Source organism: Lithobates pipiens, unplaced genomic scaffold (assembly GCF_037356315.1).
Source record: "Lithobates pipiens isolate NorthernLeopardFrog02 unplaced genomic scaffold, aLitPip1_a1.2 Scaffold_18, whole genome shotgun sequence".
Classification (NCBI taxonomy): domain Eukaryota; kingdom Metazoa; phylum Chordata; class Amphibia; order Anura; family Ranidae; genus Lithobates; species Lithobates pipiens.
In genome coordinates, this window is record NW_027507758.1 from 86,360,252 (window position 1) to 86,384,043 (window position 23,792).

At 43.7% G+C, this 23,792-nt stretch overlaps 1 protein-coding gene across 5 annotated transcripts in view; it reads left to right on the top strand.

Annotated features, from left to right (window-relative positions):
• Positions 1 to 307: 307 nt before the first annotated feature.
• The window catches only part of LOC143987271 (calpain-13-like), a 175,187-nt gene continuing 151,702 nt past the window's right edge, over positions 308 to 23,792 (top strand). For 2 of the 5 annotated variants that reach the window (XM_077485886.1, XM_077485882.1), the window contains exon 1: positions 420 to 651. The gene's annotated coding sequence lies outside the window, so the exon portion shown is untranslated. The other 3 variants (XM_077485884.1, XM_077485885.1, XM_077485883.1) reach the window with 3 other exon arrangements.

Below are 23,792 nucleotides of genomic sequence, written 5' to 3' on the forward strand. Positions count from 1 at the left end.
ACTTTCCTATCCATTTTCTAATGCTAGCAGCGTGAGAATTAAAATCAAAATCATGTGGATTGGGAGAGTGAAGCTCCACTTTAAGCACTCTGTTTTTTTTTACATATATATATATATATATATATATATATATATATATATATATATAGGAGAATTTCATTGTTCGGATGTGCTTACCATTTAAAGTAAGCCTATCAGTGCATGTGAAAGAGGTGTTGAAAATTCCTGATGTAGGAAATGAGCCAAGAGCAGGAGTAAATCAGCCGTGTGAAAATAAACCCAAGAATGGTATCTTGACTCGGCAGCACCTTGGCCATGTTCCCCCAGGTGACGTATGATCCCAGCCGTGAATGTTTGCAAAGGAAGGGCCAGTAAACTCCTAGTTTGCATAACAATGACAGGTAAGCCTAGTAAAAGCTACACCTCTACAGCCCAGGTACAGTATGCATACAGGTCGTAATGGGAGACACATGCATCTAGGGAACACTAATTACAAGGCAGTTAATCATTGACAATACTCAGATAAAGACAAGACCAGAGCATACTAGAAAGAGAGGGACAGTACAGAAGGACCAGGAAGATCCAGTAAAACCTGACTGCTCCTCAATCATCCCTCAAGCAGTAGCTGATGGTGGCCGGCTGTGTATTCAGGTAACAAACCTCCTTTGTGTGTCGATTCTCTGTAGGGTAGAAATGTTTAGATGTATTGTTTTCCTTCCATGTGTTTCTCTGGATACATTAGAGATTTGCTGCCACATGATACCACTGACAGTTCTGAGGCGTACGCAAAGGTAGACACCTAAACTATATTGAAATTGTGTAGAGTGTAAGTAAAGGCAATTATTTTTTTTGGATAGAGCGGGGAAGGACTTGACCAGCCATTCTTAACCAGGATTTCATGGAAGTCTAAGGTTCCTCCAGAGGTTGCTAGGGATTCCTTGAGCTGTGGCTGACTGACCTCCGTTTTGATGGTGCCCAATAGGTCTTTGAGCAATACCACCTGTCATAGCCATCAGCATGACACCAATTACCTTTTTATCTGTCTGTAAAGGTGTCATTCTTGTGGTATTCTGACCACCAATGTAAGGGCTGGATTCTTCCTATTGACCGCCAACATAAAACTCGCCATAAACTATTGGAATTTTAGTCCAAAATTGTATTTTAGGAAAGTTTCTTTGATTTTCTTATGCCCAGTAAGGTCAAATAGACATTCAATTTCAACCGCATCGGTGGGAAAATGTGAAGAAGCAGAATGGAAATTCTTTCTTGGGTATACAAATTTCTAGTAGTGAATGTGGTTTTCATTTGGGAAAGTCCATTCATTCCAAAACTGATTGTTAAAAGCAAGCTACATTTTCAAAAAAAATTTGGCAAGTCATCGAATGTACTAATGGGATTGATTACACCAAAATATACTACTGTATGGCTAGCTCATGGGGCACTGACTTTCACACTGACCCCTGAAGAATTGGTTTTAGTAAAAATGTCAAATTATTTTAGGGGTTCCTTTAAGATGAAAAGGTTGAGAAAGGCTGAGTTGGACCCTTTGAAAACTTTTATTGCTGTTTGTGTCTTTGCTCGGGAGATTTATCCCTGTTTGTCTTGGTGACCACTGTCACTAAAGATGAAAGTGATGGTAGATCCAAAAAGTATGATTTGTCAATAGAGCAAAGAGGTAAGGGAAATCCCCCAATAGGAGCACATGTTCTATGACAACACTAAAGCCCCATACACACTATCAGATTTTCTGCTGATTTTTGTCTTCAGATTTACCAAAACCATGTAGTGCAAGGGCCTGCCTGATCACATACAAATTGAAACTCCTAAGGTTTGACCTCATATTATATGGTTTTGGTAAATCTGAAGGCAAAAATCTGCAGAAAATCTGATAGTGTGTATGGGGCTTACTGCTGGCCATAGATTATGAGCTAGTGGCTATTTTTTAAATAAATACACCCCTTAGGATGGCCATATATTATACAATTTTCTTGCACAACTTTAGTTTGGATTTACCAAAATCATATAATATGAGGTCAAACCTAAACACTATCAATTTCTTTGCAATCAGGCAGGCCGTTGCATCACATAGTTGCACTACATAGCTAAAGGTAAATTTAAAAGAAACTGAACAAAAAAAAAAAATTGTATAACGTATGGCCAGCCTTATGCCCTGTACACACGGTCGGATTTTCCGACGGAAAAGGTCCAATTGGATTATGTTTTCTGAAAATCCAATCGTGTGTGGGCTCTATCTGACTTTTTCAGTCGGAAAGTCAGACAGAAAAAGTTTAAGGGCTGGATCTAAAATTTTCAGACACAAAATCCGATCGGACTTTTTCTGATCGTTTGTAGAGAATTCCGACGGACAAAGTGCCACACATGCTCAGATAAATTACGAGACCAAAGCTATTGGCTACTAGCCTCTATGTAGTCCCGTCATAGGCAACGAACGTCACCGCGTTCCGAACGATCGGATTTTCCAGCAACTTTGTCCGTCCGTGTGTATGCAACACCAGTTTCAGACAAAATCCTTCTGAAAAATCTGACGGATTTTGTGGTCGAAATGTCCGACCGTGTGTACAGGGCATTAGTGTTATCATAAACATTACACACTGCAGTCATACTCCATATACACTCCTATAATTAAAAGCCTGAAACAATCAAATTCTAAAAAGTGGTTATTTTAAGGTTAAGGTTTGCCTTCTTACCCCAAAATGATAACTTTGATGTCTATATTGTAAAATGTTCATATTTTCATATCCATTGCATGTGCTCAGACAGGTTCTCAGAGGCTGCTCAGACCAGTATGACAGGTTTTGCCGAAAACTAACGGTTATCTCCGAGCCAGACTCATCTTCTTAGCTTACAGCACATAACATCTACAATCTGCAAACATTTAGAACTTGTGTCTTCTGCAAGTCCTTTTGGTTGTACTTACAGCACTGTAGAGCTGGTATTAAACCTTCCCTTGAGGAAAGGGTTCACACCCAGTGGAACTAGAAGAACATGTGTGAAAACAAGTGTTTTCCCGCACTGCACCTTAACAGGCTGCCTTCTGCAGATGCGTTTGGGTGCTATTAATTCTTAATGGCACCCCAGCGCTTTTAACAAACAGGGGTGCGTTCATGGCATCAAAAATGTATGGTACCGCACTACAATACGGTTTGGTGTGATTTAAAAAATCGTGCCTTTAATACTTTTAGCATATTTGCACACCTTGGGTAGCCCACTGAAATGAATAAGCCACGCAAATCACTTACCTAGTTCGGGACCTTGCACTTCCGGGTCTAGGGCACACGCGTGCCACCGGTGGCCCGTTCCCACTGTGATTAGACACAGCGGGAGCTGATTGGCGGGTACGGCAGACTCTATGTCTTCTGGTGTTTTTTTTGAGAAATGCCCCCTATCGAAAAGTGCCCGGGCTGAAGGGCGCATGCGCCGTACTTAACATCACAACAGCTGATTTTACCATCAGCTGTGGTGACAGTGAGATGGCGCAGGTGCACAATAGCTGACAGAATTTTTATTTTCTGTCAGATTGTGCGCCGCGCTCCGTTGCTCTCCCATGGCAAGTACATGTCCATGATGGGCAGTTTTCTACATGTTGTGGGCAGAATTAGATGGTCAGTGCAGCAAAAAAATAAAACTTTGTGATGGGCGGATTTTTAGATTTCTTGTGGGTGAAATTAGATGGCCAGTGCTGCAAAAAATAAAACTTTGTGATGGGCTGATTTTTTAATTTCTTGTAGGCAGAAAATAAAACTTTGTTATGGGCGGATTTTTAGATTTCTTGTGGGTAGAATTAGATGGCTAGTGCTGCAAAAAAATAAAACTTTGTGAAGTTTTATTTTTTTGCTGCACTGGCTATCTAATTCCGCCCACAATCTGCCCACAATCCACCCACAACGTGTAGAAAATGGCCCATTATGGACATGAACTTGCCACGGGAGCGCGGCGGAGCTAGGGGTACAATCTGACAGAAAATAAAAATTTTGACAGCCATTGTGCAACCCGCCGCTGTCTTGTCATCACAACAGCTGATGTTAAAATCAGCTGTTGTGCTGTTACGTAGGGCGCATGTGCCCTTTAGGCCGGGCACTTCTCGTCAGAACGCCGGCACCTGACGATGCTTTGGCACACTGACAGAACAGCGGTCTGCCTATGTAAACAAGGCAGATTGCCGCTGTTCTGTCACTACAGAAGACATGGATCCTGTGTCAGCGATCCATGCCTTCTTCTAGTACAAGCACCTCCCCAAAGTAGTAAAGCATTGGTCAGGCTCACATTTAACCCTTTGATTGCCCCCTGATGTTAACCCCTTCTCTGCCAGTGTCATTAGTATAGTGGCAGTGCATATTTTTTAGCAATTTATTACTGTATTAGTGTCGCTGGTCCCCAAAAAGTGTCAGTTAATGTCCCGAGTGTCCGCCGCAATATTGCAGTCACTCATTGCTGCCATTACTAGTAAAAAGAAAAAAAAATATCCCATAGTCTGTAGACGCTATAACTTTTGTTCAAATCCATCAATATATGCTTATTGGGATTTTTTTTTTTTTACCAAAAATATGTAGCAGATCCTATATTGGCCTAAATTTATGAAGACATTTTATTTTTTTAGATTTTTTTTTTATTGGATGTGTTTTATAGCAGAAAGTAAAAAATATTGTATTTTTTTCAAAATTGTTGATTTTTTTTGTTTATAATGCAAAAAATAAAAACTGCAAAGGTAATCAAATACAGGCATACCCCACTTTGAAGTACACAATGGGGTCATTTACTAAAGCTGGAAAGTGCAAAATCAGGCTCACTTCTGCACAGAAACCAACGCGCTTCTAACCCCAGCTTGTTCAATTAAGCTTTGGTAATAAAACCTGGAAGCTCATTGGTTTCTATGCAGAAGTGAGCCTGATTTTACACTTTCCAGCTTTAGTAAATAAACCCCATTGTGTACTTAAAAGTGGGGTATGGCTGTACCACCAAAGAAGTTGAATTCAGTTATCAGCGATATGCCCAGACATTACGAGAAAAGCAATATTTCAGTGTTTCTCTATTTGTGGGGAAAAAAGGACATTTATTTTGTTTAGGTACATCATTGCACGACTGCACAATTGTCAGTTAAAGTAACGCAGTGCTGCATCGCACAAAATGGCTTGGGGGGGGGGGGGGGGTGGGGGGAGGGTAAACCTTCCAGAGCTGTAGAGGTTAATGTGCAATATAATGCAGATATATGGACATGCATGAACTGTGTTCAGGCAGCGCAGCGGGGAACATGACTGTGACTATCAGTGATTTTGCTCGGTGTAGTGTGATTAATACAGTACAGTGATTTTCTGGTAATGTTTGGACATATGGCTTTGAACTGGATTCAACTTTTTTGCTGGTCACACAGCAATTTTCTATCTTGTTACTGCAAAGACAATCAGCTGTCATGGAGTGGCCTGTGTGTACATACAAGCGTTTTCTTTCATCTTCCTATAAGCAATAAACCTGAACAGTAAACAGAGGGTAATTAGTAGAATTAGGTGTAGTATTCACAGTGCTGTTATCTTTAGGGGGATGGAATGTTAATGGTCTGCTCCATGCAAGCAACCATCCCACTGATAACATGTTCAACCTCAACTGCTCAAATCAATGAAATATCTCTATAATAAGTTTGTGTCTGTGTGTTACCGGGTTAATATAATTGCCATTCCTGTGGGCGAGGCCACTCACCCTGCACATGGGGGTACCTTTTGTCCAGGTGTGCGATCAGGGCTCAAGTACTGTGGGAACGCATGGGAAAGGCGTTCCTGTACTTTTTCCACAGCAGCAACGCCGTTCCCGTTAGCAGCCGCATCCTGCAGGACTGGCCTTTGAAGGGGGCAGGCTGCATTATAGGAGTTGTAGTCCGAACCACTCTCAAGTTCCTGGTGGTGGTGGGTGGAGATTGGAAATAACTGAGCAGTGCAGCAGGAAACTACAACTCTTGAGTCCCAAATACCGGCTCTGAGTGTCCCAGTGTAGTGACAATCCTCTGAAAATTGGCATGCCTGGTGGGTGATGTCACAGAGAGGTGTGCCCCATTCCACTCTCCCTTCCCAATTCCTCTTCATTCACCCCACTGCCGCACACATGACTCCACTACTACAGATATCACAGAGCCTCCACTCTATGGGGCCACCGCTGCCACCTCATAGTCAACGGAGGAATGGCACAACACCATTGACAGTTCATCACCTCACTGACAGGTCGGTTTCTATCTCACTGCCCCCCACTCGAGTTTCCACAAACTGCAGAGAAGCTGGACATTACTGGGGGGGGGGCAGAGGACATTATTACTGTGGGGGGAAGGGGGAGGACATTAATGTGGGGAGGAGGTGAAGGGGCAAAGGACATTACTGTGGGGAGGGGGGGCAGAGGCCATTATTACTGTGGGAGGGGGGCATTACTGTGGGGGGGGGGAGGTAAAGGGGCAGAGGACATTACTGTGGGGGGGGGGGTTAACCGGCAGAGGACATTTTTCTGGTGGGGAGATGAAGGGGGCAGAGGACATTACTGGGGGGAGGTGAAGGGGCAGAGGACATTACTGGGGGGGAGATGAAGGGGGAAGAGGACATTACTGGAGGGAGGTGAAGGGGGCAGAGGACATTACTGGGGGGCGGTGAAGGGGGCAGAGGACATTACTGGGGGGGGGGGAGTGAAGGGGGTAGGGGACATTACTGGGGGAGGTGAAGGGACAGAGGACATTACTGGGGGAGTGAAGGGCACAGAGGGCATTACTGGGGGGGGGGGTGAAGGGGCAGAGGACATTACTAGGGGGGGAGGTGAAAGGGATGGAGGACATTACTGGGGGGGGGGGGGGGTGAAGGGGGCACAGTTCACGACATTCCCCTTTACATCAGAGTCTGCATAATTCTCTCTTACAATGCAAGGGGGAACTCTGTGGACTCTGATGTAAAGATGTAAAGGCAAACACTGATGTTAAAAAAAGGAATACGTTTTATATATATATATATATATATATATATATATATATATATATATATATATATATATATATATACACACACACACACACACACACACACACACGCTTTTTTATTTTTGAGGTGGGGGGATCTTGGGTGATCCACATCCCACATTTTTTTTTCCACAGGACTTAACCCCTGTGTGCGCTCATCAATGCCTGGGACCAGGCAAGGACTGCGTTCATGTGTAAAGCGGTTCCCCGGCTTAGAGATGAGCCATACACAGTGTTCAGCAATTAAAGTATAGAGTCCCTCCATAAGAATGCTGTATTGTGCCACTACACATTGTCCTTGTTGTATGTTGCCTTTAGGAGGGACGCCGCTGACCTTGTGTGCTCTTAGGGTTGCCACCTTTTCTTAAAGTCAAACCCGAACACTTCAGCGTCGCACAGCAATTTTTTTTTCATAGTATGTATAGATAAACTATGCATAGATGTTGATATTAAATAACATTTCTAATCATATGAATCATTAATCAGAAGAGTCCCCCTTTACATCGGCATCCACAGAGTTCCGCCTTTACATCGGCGTCCACAGAGTTCCCCCTTTACATCGGCGTCCACAGAGTTCCCCCTTTACATCGGCGTCCACATAGTTCCCCCTTTACATTGTCGTTCACAGAGTTCCCCCTTTACATTGGCGTCCACAGAGTTCCCCCTTTACATCGGCGTCCACATAGTTCCCCCTTTACATCGGCGTCCACAGAGTTCCCCCTTTACATTGGCGTCCACAGAGTTCCCCCTTTACATTGGCGTCCACAGAGTTCCCCCTTTACATTGGCGTCCACAGAGTTCCCCCTTTACATTGGCGTCCACAGAGTTCCCCCTTTACATTGGCATCCACAGAGTTCCCCCTTTACATTGGCGTCCACAGAGTTCCCCCTTTACATTGGCGTCCACAGAGTTCCCCCTTTACATTGGCGTTCACAGAGTTCCCCCTTTACATTGGCGTTCACAGAGTTCCCCCTTTACATTGGCGTTCACAGAGTTCCCCCTTTACATCCGCATCCAGAGAGTTCTCCTTTACATCATAGTCCACAGAGTTCCCCCTTTACATCATAGTCCACAGAGTTCCCCCTTTACATCATATTCCACAGAGTTCTCCTTTACATCATAGTCCACAGAGTTCTCCTTTACATCATAGTCCACAGAATTCCCCCTTTACATCATAGTCCACAGAGTTCCCCTTTACATCATAGTCCACAGTGTTCTCCTTTACATCATATTTCACAGAGTTCTCCTTTACATCATAGTCCACATAGTTCTCCTTTACATCATAGTCCATAGAGTTCCCCCTTTACAATGGCTCCCGCTGCTAGCAATCTGCCCAGTCAGGAGGTAGACAGCAGCCAGAGCCGCTGCTCTCCTGCACATCGCTGGATCAGATCAGGTTCAGGTAAGAATAAGGTGGGGGGATTCTGCAGTTCAAAGGTTTTTTACCTTAATGCAGGGCCGTCTTTAATATTGATTGGACCCTGGGCAAAACTTTTCTTGGGCCCCCCCCATGCAGTTTTGCTCTCCACCTGCTCTGAGACATACAATAAATAGCAGCTAGACTTGAAATCAGTTTACTGAATCAGATCAGGCAGATATTGCGATTGGTTGCCAGTGGTTACAGTGTATCATTACCGCTCACTGACTGGTTGCTAGAGGTTACAGAACACATTACGGCTCACTGATTAGTTGCTAAAGGTTACAGCACATGATTTCTGCTTGTTGATTGGTTGCTAGAGATTACTGTGGATATGACCTCAGGGGGGGCATGATACATATCAATGCCGCCAGCCGCCCCTATTTACATATGAATGCTGCCACTATTTACATATGAATGCCGGTAATTTACATGTAAACACAGGGTCTGCAGGTGAGTCATCTTTAAACAACAATAGGGCAGAGCTGGGCAGCATTAGTAGCAGCACTTCACATTGTGATATTGGGACGCAGCACAGGACTAAAACCTCAAGGGACGAGGGAATTTAAACCAGGATAGTTCACAAGTATGAGGCAGCTGCTTTTGGGCCCCACTACAATGACAGGGCTCAGGGCAGCTGCCTCTTTTGCCCTGCCTTAAAAACGGCCCTGCCTTAATGTATAGAATGCATTAAGGTAAACAACCTTGAGGATTTAGAACCACTTTAAAGAATTTTGCGTATTCCTATTCCCAAACAGAAATTGCTCTAAGTCCAGAGTTTTATATCTAAGAATAAAACGTTGCCTTAGGAAGATATTAGACTATTTGTATGTCTGGAGAGCCTGTTACCAACTTGCAAAACATTTTCTGATTGGACAAAGCAGAGAGCGTGATATATCATCCCTGCCTCTCTACCTCATCCAATCAGAGAAAGCTTTGCATTTAATAAGGAAATTCAGCTTTGAATCCCTGTATCTCATGAAATTATTTTTGTTGAAATGAATGGTCCGGCTGCCCACGTACATTATTAATGACAGAATACACATTAAGAAGATTCAAGTGGTTCTAAAAGTAAAATTTTTTTTTAACTTATTGCATTCTCTGAATTAAGGAAATAAACCTTTTTGTGTCAGGGATCCCCCCAGCCCCCCTTGTACTTGGCTCTGAGGAAGAGGGCATGTCCCTCGAAACACGTCAGCCTTCCACACCTGTACTGCTCTGTACACACAGTCGGACTTTTCAACAGAAAATGTGCGATCAGACTGTGTTGTCGGAAAATCCGATCGTGTGTGGGCTCCATCTGACTTTTTCCGTCGGAATTTCCGACACACAAAGTTTGAGAGCAGGATCTAAAATTTTCCGACAACAAAATCCGATTGTTTAAATTTCGATCGTGTGTAGACAATTCCAACGGACAAATTGCCACATATGCTCAGAATAAATTATCAGATGAAAGCTATTGGCTACTGGCCCGTTTATAGTCCCATTGTACGTGTTCTACGTCCCCGCGTTTGGAACGATCGGCTTTTCAGACAACTTTGTGTGACCGTGTGTATGCAAGACAAGTTTGAGCCAACATCCTTCGGAAAAAATCCGATGGATTTTGTCGGAATGTCCGACCGTGTTTATGGGGCATACAACTCTTCCTTGTGATGTGATGTGTTGTGATGATGTGCAGGAATTCTGGTGTCCGGTTCCTGGATTTGCTTTGATGGGCTTATACCCACGTTGGTTTGTGAGCGTATTATACATATTTCGTTTTTATCAATAAAAGTTATCCAATGAAAATGCACCAGGTTGGTGCACCCTCTGTTTTGTTAATTGTTGCCCCCCTCTATACTTACCTGAGTCCAATCTTGATCCAGCAGGGGCAATTCCTTGCTGTTTGTGTCTATAGATGCAGGTAGTGGGGCTCAGGAGCAAACCCATTCGAGTGCCCCCTTAGGAAGTAGCTTGCCCGGAGGGGGGGACTCAGCAGAGGGAAGTATCCAGAAACGCTGGCGGGGGGGCCCGAGAAAATAAGGATTGGGGCTGCTCTATGCAAAACCATTGCACAGAGAAGGTAGATATTATGTGTTTTTTTTATAAAAAATAAATAAAAAAATTAAAGGTTTAGAATCACTTTAATCAATTCAAGCTGATTTTTTTTTTCATGTAGTTTATTATTGCGATAAAAATGACAGGCTAAGGGCAATAAAATTGGGCACTTTTGGTACAAAGTCCTAGAATCCGGTCTGACTATCTCCAGCTATCAATTAGTCACATGCTGACTGATTGCAGCACAAACATTTATTTCCATTGGTCAGGTAATGTAAGGGGTAAACTAGACAGGAATAACAAGTTCTTTATATCACAGCAATTCTACTGCCTTAAAGGGGACCTGTCATGGAACAAATGCCCAGGCTTCCATTGCTACTTCTAGAAATGGCAGCTGCCTGGTGGTCATACGGATTCAAATGGATGTCATTCTTTCCAAGACCCAAACTTAATGTGATTTGAGCCATATTAGTATTTCCAAGACCCAGATTAAGCATGAAGATCAGCAGTCCTGCGCTCACTTGCTCCACACTTGTTCAGGGTCAGCGACTCAACAAATATTGACGACAGAAATAGGCAGACAAGCAGCATTTACAGATGCGGGTCACAGTGCTATCTCCAATTCTTCTCCTCCCACAGTTTCTCTTTAGGGCTTATTAACACTTGTGCTGCCCTCTGAAGAGCGACCCACAGTACATTTATTTCAAGGAGGCATTTGACAGGCAACTGGGAAACATCATCACACCTCCTCACTGCCTGTTTCTACCCCTTAAAGCCGGCACCTCGGGTCCGTGTGCATTGCATTTTTTCCTGCCATTTCAGTGCGCCCAGGAGGCAAAGGTGCAGAGGCAAAGGTGCAGAGCCCAGCGCTGCTGCCTACAGCCTGCCAAAGTCTATTGACTCTATTGACTCTACACATGTGCTTCCTAGGCGCACTAAAATGCCAGGGCTAGAGGAACATGGGCTAGATGCCCAAGTTGCAAGGGCTTAATAGGGAATGGGATAGCAGTAAAAACCTAACAGGGGTTCTAATCTCTCACACATTTCTCTCTATCCACTAAACCAGGGGTCTCCAAACTGCGGCCTCAGGCGGGATGTGGCTCTTTGCTTGCTTTTATCCAGCACTTGGGGTACTTTTCCTTCCACTAATACGAGACACTATTCCTTCCACTGATACCAACAATGGGGCAATATTTCTCTCATTGACACCAACGATGAGGCACTATTCCTCAAACTGACACCAACAATGGGGCACTATTATTCCCACTGACATCAACGATGGGTCACTAAAAAATCTCAGTGACACCAATAATGGGGCACTATTAATCCCACTGACACCAAGGATGGGGCACTATTAATCCCACTGACACCAATGATTGAACTCTTTGATTGCTTTTGCAGTATGCTTCGGGCCACTGTCCATCTGCACCGTGAAGCGCCGTCCAATGAGTTCTGAAGCATTTTGCTGATTATAAACAGATAATATTGCCCAAAACACTTCAGAATTCATCCTGCTGCTTTTCTCAGCAGTCACATCATTAATAAATACAAGAGAACCAGTTCCATTGGCAGCCATACATGCCCACGCCATGACACTACCACCACCATGCTTCACTGATGAGGTGGTATGCTTTGGATCATGAGCATTGCCTTTCCTTCTCCATACTTTTCTCTTGCCATCACTCTGGTACAAGTTGATCTTGGTCTCATCTGTCCATAGGATGTTGTTCCAGAACTGTGAAGGCTTTTTTAGATGTTTAGATCTCTAATCTGGCATTCCTTTTTTTGAGGCTCACCAATGGTTTACATCTTGTGGTGAACCCTCTGTATTCACTCTGGTGAAGTCTTCTCTTGATTGTTGACTTTGACACACATACACCTACCTCCTGGAGAGTGTTCTTGATCTGGCCAACTGTTGTGAAGGGTGTTTTCTTCACCAGGGAAAGAATTCTTCGGTCATCCACCACAGTTGTTTTCTGTGGTCTTCCGGGTCTTTTGGTGTTGCTGAGCTCACCGGTGCGTTGTTTCTTTTTAAGGATGTTCCAAACAGTTGATTTAACCACCCCTAATGTGTTTGCTATCTCTCTGATGGGTTTGTTTTGTTTTTTCAGCCTAATCATGGCTTGCTTCACTGACAGTGACAGCTCTTTGGATCTCATATTGAGAGTTGACAGCAACAGATTCCAAATGCAAATAGCACACTTGAAATGAACTCTGGACCTTGTATCTGCTCCTTGTAAATGGGATAATGAGGGAATAACACACACCTGGCCATGGAACAGCTTAGCAGCCAATTTTCCCATTACTTTTGGTCCCTTAAAAAGTGGAAGGCACATATACAAACTTTTTTAATTCCTATACCGTTCACCTGATTTGGATGTAAATACCCTCAATTAAAGCTGAAAGTCTGCAGTTAAAGCACATCTTGTTTGTTTCATTTCAGATCCATTGTGGTGGTGTATAGAGCCAACAAGATTAGAATTGTGTCGATATCCCAATATTTATGGACTTGACTGTATATGCAAAAAGTTAACAATTCATGCTTTTATATATACAATATAAAACATATCCAATAACAATTTACAGTGGCTGAAAGAATTGTAAGGCATCTGGTATAGTACAACATTACATTAAAGTAGACCCCATTGTATTAACCCAGGAAGGGCTGTGTAAACAATATTGCAGATCCTCAGTCTTAGACCCCTCCATCCAGCGTGACCCAACGCTTTTCAATAATTTTATCTTCTTCAGGGGTAAAGGTATGCCAATCTAGAATTGTTGCTGGGCAGGTCTATTTTTGCTGCTGGGGGGGGGGGGGCTATTGCCTCTGGAAGGGATCTAGATCTGCAGGGGGTGGTCTATTGTTGCTGGTAGGGGATCTATTGTTGCTGGGGTTGGTCTTATGTTACTGGGGGGTCAGTTGTTGCTGGGAGGAATCTATTGTTGAGGGAGCAATCTATTGTAGCTGGCTGATGGAGGGTTTCTCTCAAGGTAGAGGAGGAGACGTGGCTAATAGTGACACACATATGTATGAAATGTTTGTGGCATGTGCTGAAATAGCACCAATGTTTATGGTACACTGCAGAAAACTGCTCTGATACTTGCTTCAGCTACTCACAGTGGTCCCTGGTAATAGGGTGGATGGCCCCTTAGTGACGAGAGCTTCCCCTCTACCTTCACCCATGACAGGTTCTCCTGCCAGCAGAACTGTTACTTTTGGTGGACTGCAAGCCGCAATCCCAACCCCGCCCTGTTCTCTTGCTTCTGGCTAGGCCTTCAGACAGCCTATCAGCCAGATGCCCCCGTGATAGCAGCCCGGGGCAACACGACACACGTCCACCCAAACAGATGTCCAGGTGGCACAGAACCCCAATCACCTGACTTCTCCCAAATAAATAGGCTCTCCCAGCAGGCCAAGGGACCCAAGAAAATCCCTGCCCATTGGCTGACACCCCATTCATTCCTAATCTGTCCTTACAATGCCATTGTCTTATCTAATGCCACCAGATACGCGGCCATCTAGTGACAGAAGGGAAAATTTCAGCAATTCCAGAATTAGGGTGAAATCAATTGACTTCCTATGAATTGGCCAAGGGAACTATCACTTGGCAGATAAATTGACTAGCATCATCACCTAAACATCAGGGTGCTACATGGGGGTAAACATTTGCGTGGCTAAAATCATTCCCAGTTTGATGAGCAGTACCACCTACTGAATGCAACCCATGCAAGTGAAAGAGGCTGAGCTACAACTACATGCAATGCACGTGGTTTTGGTACAGTGGTGTGGGGTTTTAGGGGGTTAAAACAGGTGGTGAGGAGGTGAAATAATGCCTCTTTACCACCTGTCAAACATCCTCTGAAAATGATTTAGTGCAAATTGCTCTTCAGAGGACTACTGCAAGTGTAAGCTGGTCCTAAAGCTTAATTGGACCGATGCAGGTATGATGGAGCATGTGTGTTTTGTGAGGCACATTTGGGGTAGTGCATTCATTTTAATGGGCAGGTCTATCCATGACAGAATGCACAAAAGAAGTGTATGACTCTTTTTAAAAATTGCGCTGCACTGAAACGCAAGGTATTTTGGTACCATGTGTTTTGCTGCAGGTAAATGAGCAGGAAAGAGCACACATTAGCTAGGCTAAAAAGTTATTGGCACTGCCATGCACCTGCAAAAGGGCTGTGTTTTTATGCAATGCAAGAGCTCTGCATTGCCGACTTCCTGGCGGGCTCTGCATGTGCTGTTTGCGAACATGCCTGAACTCATCCTTAAAGAGGGAGTCCACCTAAAAAAAAAATTATTAAAAGCCAGTAGCTACAAATATTGCAGCTGCTGACTTTTAATAAATGGACACTCGCCTGTCCCAGGGTCCAGCGATGTCAGCAGCCAAAGCCGAGCAATCGATTGGTTCTCAGCTGCTGCCGCCACCATTCTCATTGAGGGAATCAGGAAGTGAAGCATTGCAGCTTCACTTCCCGGTTCCTTACTGCGCATGTGCAAGTCGTGCTGCGTGTCGTAAGTGGTCCCCGCTATCTCCTGTGACCTGTGTGTTTCCCAGGAGACAGCGGGGGGGGAGTGCGGGAAGGGGCGTGGAACCGGAGGGGGGGGGGATCAGATGAGCGGAAGTTCCACTTTTGGGTGGAACTCCGCTTGAATATACATAGAAACTAAAAAAGCAGAAAAACCTACAGCAACCCATAGCAACGCACACACATATAAATATGTGTCGCATCGCTTATGGATTAATGTAGAGTAGAACAATCATATAATGACAAAAGACATTACTACAAATGTGTACAAATATTAGTAAATAGAGATAAACATGCTCAAGAACACACACCATAGACCTCAAGAAGATGATTTGTGTATTTTAAATATCTAGGGAGTTGCTGAACCAAAGGCTGTAATTGCCTATCCAGCCACTGCCCAGGTTTCTCATTCAGTTTCTCATTGAGGGAATTGATGCCCGATATAATAGGATGTCCTAGCAGGGGGTCTAGTCCCTTATGGGTTTTGGGGAGATGGTAAAATGTGGGAACAATAGGATTTTCTGGTATTACTTTAGTCATTTCTTTTTGATTGAATACACCTATTTTCACTCCTCTTGACAAGTTCTGCCAACACCGATCTAAACTTTTTAATTGGATCCCCTCTAAGTTGGATATATGTAATGGTGTCAGATAGATGTCGGATGGCTTCTCTTCTATATGATTCAACATCCATCAGGACTATAAGCCCTCCCTTATCTGACTTATGGATAACAATAGTGTCATCATCCTCTAGAACAACTAGACGTCTACGTGTTTTTTTTTATGAGCACCTATATAGCGTAACGACAAATCTATCAACAAATGTGGCCAAACACTTTAACTTATGCCATAACGGCAATATTACAGCCATGCATATATAAATTATTGAGAAGGTCAGGGTTCCACCCAGAGGGGGTGATATATTTTGATTACTTTGTCATAGAGAGCTATTCTGGATTTTCCAGCTCCAGACTCGCATCCCACATGGGTTAAATTTTGAGTGAGATATAACCCATTATTATGAATAAATGTGAAGAATACACTCTTTCCGACAGAGCATTAATACTAATATTCAAAAATAACTACATAATGATCTATTCTTCTTTTATTATTTACTTTCTTTTGTTATTTTTGTTATTTATACATATATTTTTTCAGAAAATCGTTTTTTCATCATTTCATCTTTTTACAGGGGGTCCCCGAGTTGCGAACGGGTTAGAGACTGCCTGTTTGTTCCTAAGTCCGATTTGTTCGTAATTGGGACGCGCATGCGCAGAATGGCGTTTTCCGCTGTTTTCCAACGTCGTTTTCCGATGTTTTGCAATGTTTTCCGCTGTGCCCGCCAGCGCTACCTGCCTTTTGTAAGTAGGAGTTGTTCGCAAGTCGGAGGTTCATAACTTGGGGACCCCCTGTATTATTATTCTCGGGGTCTGTCTAAGCCCTTGTACACACGGTCGGACATTCTGCCAACCAAATCCGTTGGATTTTGTCCGACAGATTGTGACCGAAACTGTTGCATACACACGGTCGGACCAAGTTGTCGGAAAATCCGATCATTCAGAACGTGATGACGTTATTTCGTTATGACGGGACTACGTTCATGCTAGTAGCCAATAGCTTTGGTGTAGGAATTTGATCTGAGCATGCGTGTCACTTTGTCCGATCGGACCAGTTTGTCGGAAAATATTTCCAACAAGTTGGAAAATTGGGTCCGACGGATATTCCGACGGAAACAGTCCGATGCATACCACACACAGTCGGATTATCCGACAAATCGGTCCGATAGGACACATTCCGTCGGAATCTCCATTCGTGTGTACAAGGGCTTAGACATGTACTACATACAGACAGGAATGTGCATTGAGTGGATGGAGGGCGGCTGAAAATGTGGCCTTATATTTACTGCCTTGGTCTTTCCTTCCACACAGTCCTCTTGATGTGTCTTGCCATATTTGGTGTCTTATGAGCTTAAAGAGATAGGGGTTTATATATGTCGGTTTTTACTGACTATATATAGATCGATAAATATTCATTGATAATTTTAATGCAGTTTCACATCTCTTGCTGCTCAATCTACTTTGTCTTTTCTATCTTTGTGTTTTTCCCCCTTTGGGGGCGATATGGAGGGAGATATTCCACGGGTGAGTACATATGCATTTACACACACACATGCTCCACCTGTGTAATGACTAAGCACACTTGGAGTGTGTGAAATGCATCTACCAGCTTTCTGTCAACACTTTGGGATGTTCTGAATAAAAGAATAAAAGAATTTTGAACATTTCTTCTTTTGACTATATGCGGAGGCGAGCCGAGGTGGGCAGCTGTCCAGATTATCAGGCTTTTAAAACCTGACCTGGAGCAGCGAGTCTTCTTGTTTGGATATGCGGGGTGTACCAAGATGGCCGTGACATAACGTCACTTCCGTTACAAAATCTGACGGGTCCCCTAATCTGACGAAACACCGGCTGTCTTCAGTTCTGCCCTCTGCAGGCCGGGGGGAGAAAACTGAATCCTCCATCAGCTATTGGCTGCTGCACCTTTTTTGACAGCAGTGATGCCATGTATCAGAGAGATTTATGGCTTTACAAGTAAGTATTAAAATTATATACACTATTTAACCGGAAGCCAACTACATAAGGCGAAGACTTGGTGGCAGTCACAGGGTTGGTGGGTGAGTGCCAGCTGTGTTCTGTGCCAGCTGCAGATAATGGAGTTCCTTCTCAAGGAGACCCTAGTAGAGGAATATGAAGTAATCCAATCTGGGTGTCACAAATACATAAATTAGTTTTGGCATATCCTCTGCCGGAATCAGATTTTTGATTCTTCTAATATTTCTGAGATGGCAGAATGAGGACTTGATAGCACTAAAACATGTTGTTTATTTGATAACTCAGTGTCCAGGATCAACCCCAGGCTGCAAAGATAGTTAAACTAACTGGACCTGTTTTTCACCACTTTGTAGTTAGTCTCTAACCCCCCCATTACAAGAATTTCTGTCTTGTCTGGGTTTAGTTTTAGCCAGTTACAGTTCATCCATTGTGTATGTCAGTGAGACACCTGTTGATCGTGTTTACCAGTGTCTGGTTTGAATCACACCGAATATCACGTGTCAACTGCATAGCACTGGTAGTGGAAACCATGGTGCTACATGTTATTTCCCAGTGGAAGCCATGTATATTAGTAACAGGATGGAGCCCTGTGGCACCCTGTAATGCATAACTTCCAGCTTTGGAGCTGGTGAAAGAGGGACACCTTGGTCACTCGGCACAGGCATCATTCAGACAATGCTTTGCATTTTCTTAATGAATGCAAGGTATTTTCTGATTGGACAAGGTGAAGAGCCTGATATCACCGCCCCACCTCTTCATCTTGTTCAGAGAACGCTTTGCATAAATTGAAAAGATGCAAATCATTCTCTGAAAGGTGCACATGCCTAGCGTCAGACCTCATATGTTCACACAGCAGCAGGGTAGCCTCTCAACACGGGACCTGGAAGCAAGTGGAGATCACTGTAGTGGCGGTATCTACTACAGTGGCCTCCAGCTTTTAGCGCAGGGGTCTCCAAATTTTCTAAACAAAGGACCATTTTACTGTCCTTCAAAATTTAGAGGGTCTGATTGTGACCAGTGAAAGTAGAAGATGTCTTAGCAACAATAGGAGCAAACAATGCCTCATCTTTGGTATTAGGCGGAGGAATAATGCCTTATTAGTTAGTGGGAGGAACAGTGCCCTATGATAGGACCCCCAAGCTGGACCAATGTAACTATGTAAAAAATCCATACCTGGCATCAGTGTCCATGGGAGAAAAGATCCCCTAAATAGTAAGAGTGGACCATTGGGGGAACCAAAAAAATTGGTGGCAGTGAGGAAAGTGGGGGGGGGGGAGAGCTGTCAGAAGAGGTTTGAGGGGTACATTTGAGAACAGTAAGGGGCAGAAGAGCAAAATGGTGGTGAGTGGTGGTGACTTATAAAGTACATTGGTGGTCGGTAGGGGCCAGAGAAGTACATTGGTCACCAGTCAAGGTTGCCTTTGTCAGTGAAGGCTGATGGGATACTTTTGTGGTCAGTGAGCACTGCCCTTGTAGTTGTCTATGTCCCATGTCTCAGCTCTCTTCCTCCTCCCTGCCGAAACAATGCAGATTTTGTTGGCAGATCACACCACCCACAGTTTGTGCACAGAGCAGGTGGCAAGCGCACAAAAATGTTTTCCTGTTCTTGGCTCTGGGACACAGCCCCGGTCTGAAGGGATACTGGGATTGTGTTTTAATTCCAGGACAGTCCCACTAAATCCGGGACAGTTGGGGGCATGCCATAAAATAATGGAAGTGAAGAGGATGAGTGTATTCCTGCCGTGACCCTTTCAGATCTTCCTGACAGGAACCTGTGCTAAATACCCACTTACACAGAGCAACTTTCAGCAATCCGATAAGATGTTACATCCTATGGTGGAAAATGTGGCAGAATGAGCAAAGAGAATAAGGACGGCTCAGTCTCCTTTTCGTAGACTCCCTGGTGGTATTCTCGAGTCTGGCTCGGGGTGAGATTTAATTACCATAAGCAGTATTCCCGAGCCAGACTTGGGAATGCATCGCTGGATCCATGGAGGGGGTTACTTGCCTTGTCCCCTGGATCCAGCGATGTCTCCCCGCTGTGATCAGCGAGCTGCTGTGTCTCGCTCGATCTGCGACAGTGCCGAACTCCGTTCCCTGCAAGCGTTGCGACACACGGGGACGGAGTTCGGCGCCAAATTCAACAAGTAAAAAAGTATAGATACAGTATACTGTAATCTTACAGATTACAGTACTGTATCAAATAATTACACATCCCCTTTGTCCCTAGTGGTTTGTCCAGTGCCCTGCATGCACTTTTATATTATAAATTATTATAAATACTGTTCTTTATGCCAGGAAACTGGAGATTGTCCATAGCAACCAAAAAATGTCCGTTTACATCAAAAGTGGTTAGAGAGCAGCTAGAAAACAGCGATAATAAATTAGAATCACTAGCAGAATTGAGCAATAGTAATTTGTGGGGAAATTCGTCATCAAACACTAAAAGTAATGACAGCGACAATTCTGCAACTCAGCATATTTCAGTGTTTTTGATTTGATTACATTATTGAATCATTTTATTATCATTTGTTTGTTATTTATAGTTATTTATTTAATATTAATATATATATATATATATATATATATATTATAATTTATGATTTCATATTTCTAATTTTATCATACCCGGGATGTCTATTAGACTCTTGTTTCGATGGATTTAAGTGAATTATTTCTAAGAATTACAGGCCTACAATATAAAATGCTAAATTTCCATGCACAATAATGGTACCGCTTTCAGCACCTAAAATCTGAAATAATCATACCTCCAGGGAGGTTAATAGGTCATTCAATAGGCAGGCAGACCAGTGGTGTTTATGTGCTGTGTTTTTAAATGAAACCAGAGGGAAATTCATTAGAAATTGTATTTTTTGACAGTCAGGCTTCTAAACTGTCAGTGAAAAATTACAAATTAACATAAAATAATTCATACAACTTCGTGAAGTACATTTGTGATGATTCAATATACCGTATACACTCGAGTATAGGCCGACCCGAATATAAGCCGAGGCCCCCAATTTACCCCCAAAAAAACTGGCAAACTTATTGACTCGTGTATAAGCCGAGGGCATGCCTGTCCATCCCTGTGTGTGTGTCCGTCCATCCCCGTGTGTCCGTCCATCCCTGTGTGTCCGTCCATCCCTGTGTGTCCGTCCATCCCTGTGTGTCCGTCCATCCATCCCTGTGTGTGTGTGTGTCCATCCATCCATCCATCCCTGTGTGTGTGTGTGTCCATCCATCCATCCATCCCTGTGTGTGTGTGTGTCCATCCATCCATCCATCCCTGTGTGTGTGTGTCTCCATCCATCCATCCATCCCTGTGTGTGTGTGTCTCCATCCATCCATCCCTGTGTGTGTGTGTCTCCATCCATCCATCCCTGTGTGTGTGTGTCCATGTGTGTGTGTGTGTGTGTGTGTGTGTGTGTGTGTGTGTGTGTCCAGCCTACCTGTGTCCCGAGCCTGTGTCCCGAGCCTCCGTCCCGTGCCTTGCCTCCTTGCCTCCGTCCCGTGCCGTGCCTTGCCTCCTTGCCTCCGTCCCGTGCCGTGCCTTGCCTCCTTGCCTCCGTCCCGTGTCGTGCCTTGCCTCCGTCCCGTCCCGTGCCGTGCCTTGCCTTGCCTCCGTCCCGTGCCTTGCCAGGATCGCCGCTCTTCGTCGGCGCCTCGGCGGCCATTCTAAAATTCAAAAGCCGCGCCTCCGCCTTCGCCTGTGATAGGCGGAACACTGAATTTCCCAGCAGCCTGTGTTCCGCCTATCACGGACATCGTCTCATCCTCGTCCGTAGTACGAGGATGAGCGGATGTCCGTGATAGGCGGAACACTGACTGCTGGGAAATTGAGTGTTCCGCCTATCACAGGCGGAGGCGGAGGCGGAGGCGCGGCTTTCGAATTGTAGTATGTCCGCCGTCTGTCTGCTCGATACGCTGATCGAGCAGTCAGACGGCGATGACTCGAGTATAAGCCGAGGGGGGCACTTTCAGCCTCAAAAAAGAGGCTGAAAATCTCGGCTTATACTCGAGTATATACGGTAAGTGGCAACACCACTGAGCAAAACAATACAAGTTCTAGCAGGCTTATATTTACTTATATTTTTTCCTTCAAGTAACCATCAAGAATGCTAATTGCACTCTGGTACCCACAAGAGGGCACACCTATAAATCCTTGCATGACACAATAGATGTAAACAATATAAACCACAAAATATAATATGTTCATGAAAAAGTTAGCACCACATAATGAATACTTGTTAAAAATAGACAAAAGTTTCTCTTGTGGTCGTTACTGCTGTAAATACTTCTCCAGAATGGCTCATGAAACTGCAAGCTAGACAATTACTGCTTCATTAAAACAATGTGCAAAACACTGCTTTAAAATAAGATGGAAGGCAAAAAAAAAAACTGAAATGAAGAATTTTCTATTTAGTGCAATATTTTGCTCCTTCTTTTACCGTTATTGAACTGGCTGAAGTCCTAAATCTTAACTTAACAATTCACGCCGAAAGCGGAACAAGTTTTCACGCATCGATTTTTCTCTCTGCAAACTAAGTGCATTGATTTTAATGTACTATGTAATGCAACTGAACCAGCAAAAAAAGGATTTTTGTCAGGCTTCATCTCTAGGCTTTGTTAGTTTTAATCTATTTTTATGTGATTAGCAATAATTTGTGCATTGCAAGTGTAAAAAGTCAATAATCTTCTTTTTAAATGAATTAAATGTGTAACGGGATGCATTCTCTTAAAGTGGAACTCCGGCCAAAATGTTTCCTTTTTTTTACATCTTGGATAAGAGTTAGATCCTCAGTCATGCTTTAATTGCTGGTGTGAGAGGATGAAAGCGGCACACATGTTATGTTAAAATATACGAGTTGTTTTCATTAGAAGTCACATTTACCCAACGTGTAGGTGAAATTCTCTGCCTTTTGGTAGGAGGACTGTAGTAAAAACAACAAGATCAAATAATCACGATAAAATGACAAAACTATCTTTTTCTGCAATAGTCTCCTTCAGTCCAGAGATTTTTCTGCCATTAGATATCCTCAGGCTGATGGCCAGCATCATTCAACTCACCTCTTTTGAGCCCAGGTCATCTTGGACCCAACCCAGCCTATGACTGGATAGTGAAAGGAGAAGCAGCACATTGATGAGCTCCTCTCTCTGTCACTCTCTCCTCTCCTCCTATCAGCATGCTTCCTGTCAGAACATGAACTGATTGGCTCCATGTGCTGCTTCTTCCTCTCACACTCCAGCTCTGCTATACAGGGACTGCAATAGCACAGAGCCAAATTCAGGTATTTCATTAGACTGGCTTCTGTTGAACAGAGAGGGCTACATATAGATTGAACAAATTTCGATTCATATATACACAACTTAACCTGTGTAAGAAAGATGTAGATACTTATTTTCAGCCCATTTCAGTCCGGTCACATGAACCAGCTTACCTGTGCCAGTCAGCGATAGCTGCAGGGGAGAGGAGGGACCACTAGGACAACAGATGAGCCTGTGGGTGACATCACTGCTCCAGGCTTTTTCAGCCATTGTCAAACACTCTCTACTCCCCTGCAGTGGCTGCTGGCTGACACAGGTGATCATGTGACCAGATCAGCCTGGGGCAGGATGAAAATAGGTAAGTATATACACCTTTTTTACACAGGTTAGCCAGCATAAGTATTAGGAGGGGGAGGGAGCATTTTAAAGACTAGTTTTATTTTAACTATGAAAACTTTAAGCTTTCCCTTTAGATATTTCATTGAAGATGGTGGGATGATGGGGATGCCCTCGTTTGACCTGGTGTCTGATCTTTCTAAGTCTAACTATCATTATTTTTCTTATCGGTTACACTTGCATGGAATAAGTCAGCATGTAGAAAAGAGACGCAGAGACAAAATTCAGAAATGGAATCTTGACGACAGCAGAACAGCTGGTAAATACGTTTCCCGCTGTTTACACGGGAAATCAACTTGCTTGCATGTGCATAACAACTTATAATAGCATATCTTCTAATATACTTCACAGGATGTTCCGTAAGTTCATAACTCCATTGAAATTAGTGTGTTTTAAAGTCAAGTTCACAACTAGTTGAGTAGGACTAAACTTTCTGCCACTGGTATGTTTATCTGTAAAAATATCTTATTTCTTTACAATGGTAGATTAGTAGATACACTATATGGTCAAAGGTTTGTGGACACCTGACCATCAT